We start from the raw sequence: 7990 nt of genomic DNA, 5'->3' as shown, positions 1-7990 counted from the left end.
GCTGTCACTTCCAGCTGAAAGTTGCAAACTATGAAATTCAGAGTAGCATTTACTTTTTAAAAGGCAAACATCATAACTTATAGCCTTTGATCTTAATGAACTATCTGGCAGGTCAGCCCACTGCAGTAATACCTCCAATCAAAAAGTTAAAGTCCAGTATCCTTAACACTGTTCTGCAGAGTTTATTGGTTGTTTTTTTGCGTGTGGGTTTTTTTTTTTTCTCCTGTGTCAACATTCAATAGCCAAGTGCCTGACTGAGACCTGTTAATAAGTTCTCTAATGTATAATACTGGTCCCCAAGATTATTAAGTGCCATTTGAGGGAAAAAAATCCAATTAATTTCTAAACTCAGTCTTTCAAATGGAAACATTTGTGAAGCTCTTTCTGCCCTTGTAGCCCTGAGCTGCTTTAATATATCCATGTATGTCCATGGCTGTTTATTGTTCATTCATTTAATAAAAATGTATTGAATTACAATACAAAATCCATTAATGTCCTAGAAACTTGGCATATTTGATATTCACATATAAAGTGGCAATAGCAAAACAGCAACATACATCTCTCCTGAAAATTCCCATCAAGCAAAGTCAAGTGGGAGTTAGAGTAAAAGACTAGGAAGGGTCACTGGTTTTCTGAAAAACTAGTGTCCCCAATCCATCTCTCAATTCTTTCTTTTTCCTCTTGGGGTAATTCATCTTTAGAGACAACCTACTCTCTCATTTCCCACACTTTCACTCTCAACTTAAGTGTGATGCAGGGTAATATTTTTGAAATACGAATTTTTCCCCTCAGTATTTCCTTCCCCACTCAAGATTGGTCTTAGTTCCATTCCATGCTAATAAAAAGGATATGAAAAGACATGTAGGGGCTCCCCTGGTGGCTCAGTGGAAGAACCCACCAATTCTTTCTTTTTCCTCTTGGGGTAATTCATCTTTAGAGACAACCTACTCTCTCATTTCCCACACTTTCACTCTCAACTTAAGTGTGATGCAGGGTAATATTTTTGAAATACGAATTTTTCCCCTCAGTATTTCCTTCCCCACTCAAGATTGGTCTTAGTTCCATTCCATGCTAATAAAAAGGATATGAAAAGACATGTAGGGGCTCCCCTGGTGGCTCAGTGGTTAAGAACCCACCTGCCAATGCAGGAGACACGGGTTCGAGCCCTGGTCTGGGAAGATCCCACATGCCACGGAGCAACTAAGCCCGTGTGCCACAACTACTGAAGCCTGCATGCCTAGAGCCTATGCTCCTCAACAAGAGAAGCCACTGCAATGAGAAGCCTGCGCACCGCAACAAAGGGTAGCCCTCACTTACCACAGCTAGAGAAAGCCCACGTGCAGCAACAAAGACCCAACACAGCCAAAAAATAATTAATTTTTTTAAAAAAGACTAAAAAAGAGATCCAAGGAAACAGCAATACTCTACAAAAGAAAGCATGTCTTCAGGGGAGAAGAATAACTCCTAAGAAGCCAAGAGTGGCCCAGTATCAAAGAAAGCTACCAGGTCTGAGGGGCCAAATGGATAGGAATAAGCCCAGAGATTAACCCACGCGCATACGGTCACCTAATTTATGACAAAGGAAGCAAGAACATACGATGGAGAAAAGACAGCCTCTTCAGTAAGTGGTCCTGGAGAAATCTGGACAGCTACATGTAAAAGAATGAAATTAGAACACTCCCTAACACCATACACAGAAATAAACTCAAAATGGATTAAAGACCTAAATGTAAGACAAGACACTATAAAACTCTTAGAGGAAAACATAGGAAAAACACTCTTTGACATAAACCACAGCAAGATCTTTTTTGACCCACCTCCTAGAGTAACAGAAATAAAAACAAAGATAAACAAATGGGACTTAATTAAACTTAAAAGCACAGCAAAGGAAACCATAAACAAGATAAAAAGACAACCCTCAGAATGGGAGAAAATATTTGCAAATGAAACAACAGACAAAGGATTAATCTCCAAAATATACAAACAGCTCATGGAGCTCAATATCAAAAAAACAAACAATCCAATTAAAAAATGGGTGGAAGACCTAAATAGACATTTCACCAAGAAAGATATACAGATGGCCAAGAGGCACATGAAAAGATGCTGAACATCACTAATTATTAGAGAAATGCAAATCAAAACTACAATAAGATATCACCTCAAACCGGTCAGAATGGCCATTATCAAAAACTCTAGGAACAATAAATGCTGGAAAGGGTGTGGTAAAAAGGGAACCCTCTTGCACTGTTGGTGGGACTGTAAGTTGATACAACCACTATAGAAAACAGTATGGAGGTTCTCTAAAAAACTAAAAATAGAACTACCATATGACCCAGCAATCCCACTACTGGGCATATAGCCTGACAAAAGCATAATTCAAAACCAGACATATACCACAGTGTTCACTGCAGCACTATTTACAATAGGCAGGACATGGAATCAACCTAAATGTCCATTGACAGATGAATGGATAAAGAAGATGTGCCACATATATACAGTGGAATATTACTCAGCCATAAAAAGAAATGAAATTGAGTTATTTGTAGTGAGGTGGATGGACCTAGAGTCTGTCATAAAGAGTGAAGTAAGTCAGAAAGAGAAAAACAAATACTGTATGCTAATGCATATATATGGAATCTAAAAAAAATGGTACTGATGCACCTAGTGGCAGGGCAGGAATAAAGATGTAGACATAGAGAATGGACTTGAGGACACAGGCTGGGAGGGGGAAGCTAGGGCGAAGTGAGAGTAGCATCGACATATATACACTACCGAATGTAAAATAGTTAGCCAGTGGGAAGCAGGAGCATAGCACAGGGAGACCAGCTCGGTGCTTTGCAATGACCTAGAGGTGTGGGATAGGGAGGGTGGGAGGGAGGCTCAAAAGGGAGGGGATATGGAGACATATGTATGCATATGGCTGATTCGCTTTGTTGTACAACAGAAACTAACACAGTATCATGAAGCAATTATACTCCAATAAAGATTTATTTAAAAAAAAAAAAAGAATGTCTCCACAGCAGACTGCACAGAATGACAAGGGACCAGACAGAGGGATGGATGTTTCAGAGGATGCTTGTGAGGACACATGACATCAGGAGCAGATTGAACCTCAGCTGTTAAGTTTAGGCACAAGCCTAGGGGTAAAAGATGGAAATCCTGAATTGGCTGCAATTAAATATCTCCCACCTATGTGGATAGGGACCCAAAATAATAGTATGGTTACAAAAAAATAAAGGTATTTATTATATACATCTCTTTTTGTGAGCTGAGATGTGAAACTGAGACTCCTGACTGCATTCTATGTGTCAGGACAAGCAGCTCACATTCGAAGTTAGCAAATTGGAAGCAGGCAGATAAGAAGCAACAGTTTCTACAGGACTGTTGGAGTCTGTTTTGGACCCTAATTACAGCATATGGACAGAGCCTTGCTACGAATCTCACAGAGAGTCATGGAGGCATGGCTGAAATCCAACTGTAATGTGTTTTGACTACAGTTAATGGATATCTTTTACATTTCCTTCTTTCTGGGGTTGTCAGTGATGCTTTTTAATGCAGAAGCTACACTTGGCTTGTCTAACACACCTCCAGTTTCCCTCACTTGTACCCCACCCCTAGGAAACTTTTTCAAGCTCATTCATGGAATCTGAAGTTGGATCCCAGGAAAATGTCTGCCTCCGGTTGCTGGTCCTCCTCTGGTCTTCCTTTCTCCCAGGTAATATGGAAGGAACAGGCATCCGTGAACAGGAGACCCAGTGCTGGAGATTCTAGGCCTTATGGATTGCTCTGAAAGCCTCTTAAACTATCGGGAAAATATATTTCTCTTAGGAATGTGATTCTCAAGATCCCCATGGAATATGAGTACATTCTAGACCTGAGGGTAGCAGACCATGAGTGTAAAAACCTCTTAACAGGAAATAGTACAGAGAGATTGCAACAAAGATCCAAAAGACTTTGTACCTTTCTTCTTGTAGTGCCTGTTTCCTTCACCTGACTCTCCTTCCCCCCCGCAAAAAAATAGTTTTTCAGGAGCAGAGTTATAGATACAGAGAATAAACAGGTGGTTGCCAGAGGAGATGAGGTGGGGGAAAGAAATAAATAGGTGAGAGAGAATAAGAGGTGTGGACTTCCAGCTGCAAAATAAATGAGTCATGGGTATGAAGTGTACAGTTCGGGGAATATAGTCAATAACTGTGTAATATGTTTATCTGGTGACAGATGATAACTAGATGTGTAGTGGTGATCATTTTGAAATGTATAGAAATACTGAATCACTATGTTGTGCAACAGGAACTAACATAGTGCTGCAGGTCAAGTACACTTCAAAAACAAACAAACTCAGAAAAAGAGATCAGATTTGTGGTACCCAGAGGCAGAGGGTGGGAGGAGGGGGAATTGGATGAAGGCAGTCAAAAGGCACAAACTTCCAGGTATGAAGTATAAGATCTGCTTTCACCTTCTGAGAGGGTCCACATTCTGTCCATGGAATGTGTATCTCTCTAAATAAATTTGTTCTCACTTAAAAAAAAAAAAAGATAATTAATACTAGGGAGCTTCCCTGGTGGCACAGTGATTAAGAATCTGCCTGCCAATGCAGGGGACATGGGTTCAAGCCCTGGTCCAGGAAGATACCACACCACAACTACTGAGCCAGCGCTCTAGATCCTGTGAACCACAACTACTGAACCCGCATGCCACAACTACTGAGCCTGTGTGCCACAACTACTGAGCCTGTGTGCCACAACTACTGAAGCCCACACACCTAGAGCCCATACTCCGCAACAAGAGAAGCCATTGCAATGAGAAGCCTGCTAGCCGCAACTAGAGAAAGCCCATGGACAGAAACGAAGACCAACCCAGTGCAGCCAAAAATAAAATAAATAAATAAATTTATTAAAAATAATAATAATAAATAAATAAGTACTAGGGATGTAATGTACAACATGGTAAATATAATGAACGTTGCTATGAGTTCTATATGAAAGTTAAGAGAGTAAACCCTAAGAGTTCTCATCACAAGGAAAACTAATTTTTTCTGCTTCTTTAATTTTGTATCTACGTGAGATGATGGGTGTTCACCAAACACTGTGATAATTATTTCACAGTGTATGTAACTCAAATCATTATGTATGTAGGCAAATCACCTTAAGCTTACACAGTGCTGTATGTCAATTATATCACAATAAAATTGGATGAAAAAAAAGTTTTGTAAGTTATTTCATTAATTTCCCAATGCTAACTTTTTATGAAATCTTATAAGCACTTCTAGAACATACTGGGGAGGTACCTAAATTTAAATTTAATTAAATGGATCTAGGAACAAGGAAAAGAATGGGGGGGGTGTGGTGACTAGAGAAGCCCCTGGGCAGCTAGCGGGACACAAATTCAATAGGGGTCCAGTCAAGTGAAGGGCAGAAGAGCTCCTAAGACATCTGCACACCCTGGCGCTGAAGAGACTAAATCATGTTCTTCACACAGATCTTCTAAGCCCCTCCCCACATTACCGTCTCTTACCCCATTTTTCAAAATTGTGATAAGTTACTGTATTAGTCAGGGTTCTCCAGGGAAACAGAACCGATAGGATGTATATATAGAAAGAGAAAGAAGTTTATTTTAAGGAACTGGCTCACGTCATTGTGGAGGCTTGCCAGTCCAAACTCTGCAGAGTGGGCCAGCAGGTTGGAGACCAAGAGAAAAGTTGATGTTGCAGCTTGAGTTCAAAGGCAATGTGCTGGCAGGATCTCCTCTTCCTCTGGGGACCTCTGTCTTTTGTCTCTTCAACCCTTCAACTGATTAGATGAGGCTCACCCACAGTACGGAGAGTAATCTGCTACTCAAAGGCTACTGATTTAAATGTTAATATCATCTACAAATATTTTCACAGGGACATTTAGGCTTATATTTGACCAAATATCTGGACACTGTGGCCTAGCCAGTTTAACACAGTAAATGAACCATCCTGTGATGGTTACCTTTTTACTGCTCTTCTTTTATTGCCAGATTCTTCATGATCACCTGTTTATGGGATGGCTACTGGTCATGCTAGAGGTGACTACTGTTGCCACTTAATACAAGTGGCTTGATTATCAGCTACACCCCTGGCTGAAGACAAAGGTGTCATGTATGATAGTTCACAAGGACCATGAATGACAATGCAGTCACATCTTTGATCAAAGGACTGGGAGTAACCTTTGAGATATCAAGAAGCCAGCTGGCTGAGGGAGGGAGGAACAATTCTATTCCTACACAGAATGATCCTGCTTCAAATCTCTGCACTGGTTTCATAGAGGGAGCTCTTCTGCTAAGAGGCAGCCCACAAAGAAACAGAGCGGGGGAAATCGCTGCAGCATGATGAGATAAACAGCATCCTGCCATCACTACAAAAGGATCAACAGGTGGCTCAGAAAGTTCTGCAACCCTAATCTAGTTCAGCTGGCCTGGTGCCATTAAGAATTCACCCCAAGCTCCAACAGGTCCAGAGTGGGCGTCCACTGATACCCGTTCACCTACTTCATGAGTTTGCTCAAGAGTTTTAATGCCCTCAAACTCCAGTCCAGTTTACTCCTCCTGTAGCTCAGCCCTGCAAACACCTGGAGGAAGGGATGAATCATTCCTTCTTCATGCCTTGGTCGCACTTATGTATGGCGCTCATTACCCAAAAGTATAGTTATTATTTACAAATCTTCCTCTCCCGAGTAACTAACTGAAATCAGTCTCATTGAAATTTGTAACTCCAATACTTGGCACTTAATAGGTGCTTGGTAAACATTTGTTGGGAGAAATGGGAATGAACTATGGAAAATCAGTATCTAGAAAATGCTCTAATTTCTGTAAGCCTACCCCAATGCCACTAGGCGCATAGCATTTTTTTATGGGCACAGAGGCCAACAAAACCACATGTTTTTCTCCTGAGTGTTTTTGTCCAATAAGAACTAACATTTCCCACTGGGAAGAAATGTAAGGCTTTGTTGTGACCTATTGTTACGGGTTTCCTGTGTACACATCAACGCTTCATGGTTTGGTTGGGCCAAATCAGACTTACATGCAAAATGACATAAGAGTACTGCCCGAGGGTGGGGTTGTGTATGCCCAACACTAACACAGTTTAAAAGCCACTCATCAATATGAATGTATTCAGTGTAAGCTCACTCCATTCATTTTCAAGAAAATTTCAGCCGAAGACCCAATAACCATAGTTTGTCCGTTGTTCTTTAAGTAAATATGGTGTTTTTTCATGGAATGAGAAAAGCAGCTAAATCAGTTCACATCTCAAGCAATCACATAAGTGCTTTTCCTCAAAAACATGTAAGTGGAGAGCATGGATCATTGGCTATTTGGGTCAGCTAAGATGACACTGTTACAGGCCCTGAGATACAATCACTAAAGTGCAACTAATCTGGTTTAACAACTAGCAGGTGGCACTTTCCATGTGCCCGACACAATGTGCGTCATCCAGCCTGTTTTCCCTGCGTTGGCTTTTTGTTTCATTTTGTTTTACAGTGTCGTGAAGAAGTAAGCCACCCAGACGTGTACTAAAATGACAACTACTTTACAAAGAATACGTAAATGACACTACCTGCTGTGCAACAACAGAAAGAGAGCATGAGGTAAACAAGGTCCCACACGGTGCGCAAGACCGGACTGGTGCACTGGGGGATGAACTTGACTCTGCTACATTGGGTTGTTCAAGTGTCTGGTGTCGATGGCACTGCTTAAGCCTTTGCTGCTTCTGGTAGGAGAAATCTTGCTGGGCAGAAGCAAAGGAAATTTGAGAGACTAGTCTTCTTTCTTCCTTTCATTTTCTGGGCTCCAGTTTTTAACTCGCAATAACATTAAGCCTGGGTCACTTTAACCACAAAAATTACTGAGAAAGAAAAGCTTGAGTGTATGATTCACTTCATTGTCGTCGAATGTGAATAGAAGGGATCTCTGAAGCACTCAGCCGGTGTGTCTGGCTCCTGGTCCTTCTTTTTTTTTTTTTTTTTTTTTT

The sequence above is a fragment of the Lipotes vexillifer genome, unplaced genomic scaffold (genome assembly GCF_000442215.2).
Source record: "Lipotes vexillifer unplaced genomic scaffold, Lipotes_vexillifer_v1.1 scaffold90, whole genome shotgun sequence".
NCBI classification, from domain to species: Eukaryota; Metazoa; Chordata; class Mammalia; order Artiodactyla; family Lipotidae; genus Lipotes; species Lipotes vexillifer.
The sequence above is the reverse complement of the archived record's forward strand: the minus strand, read 5'-3'. Positions refer to the sequence as shown.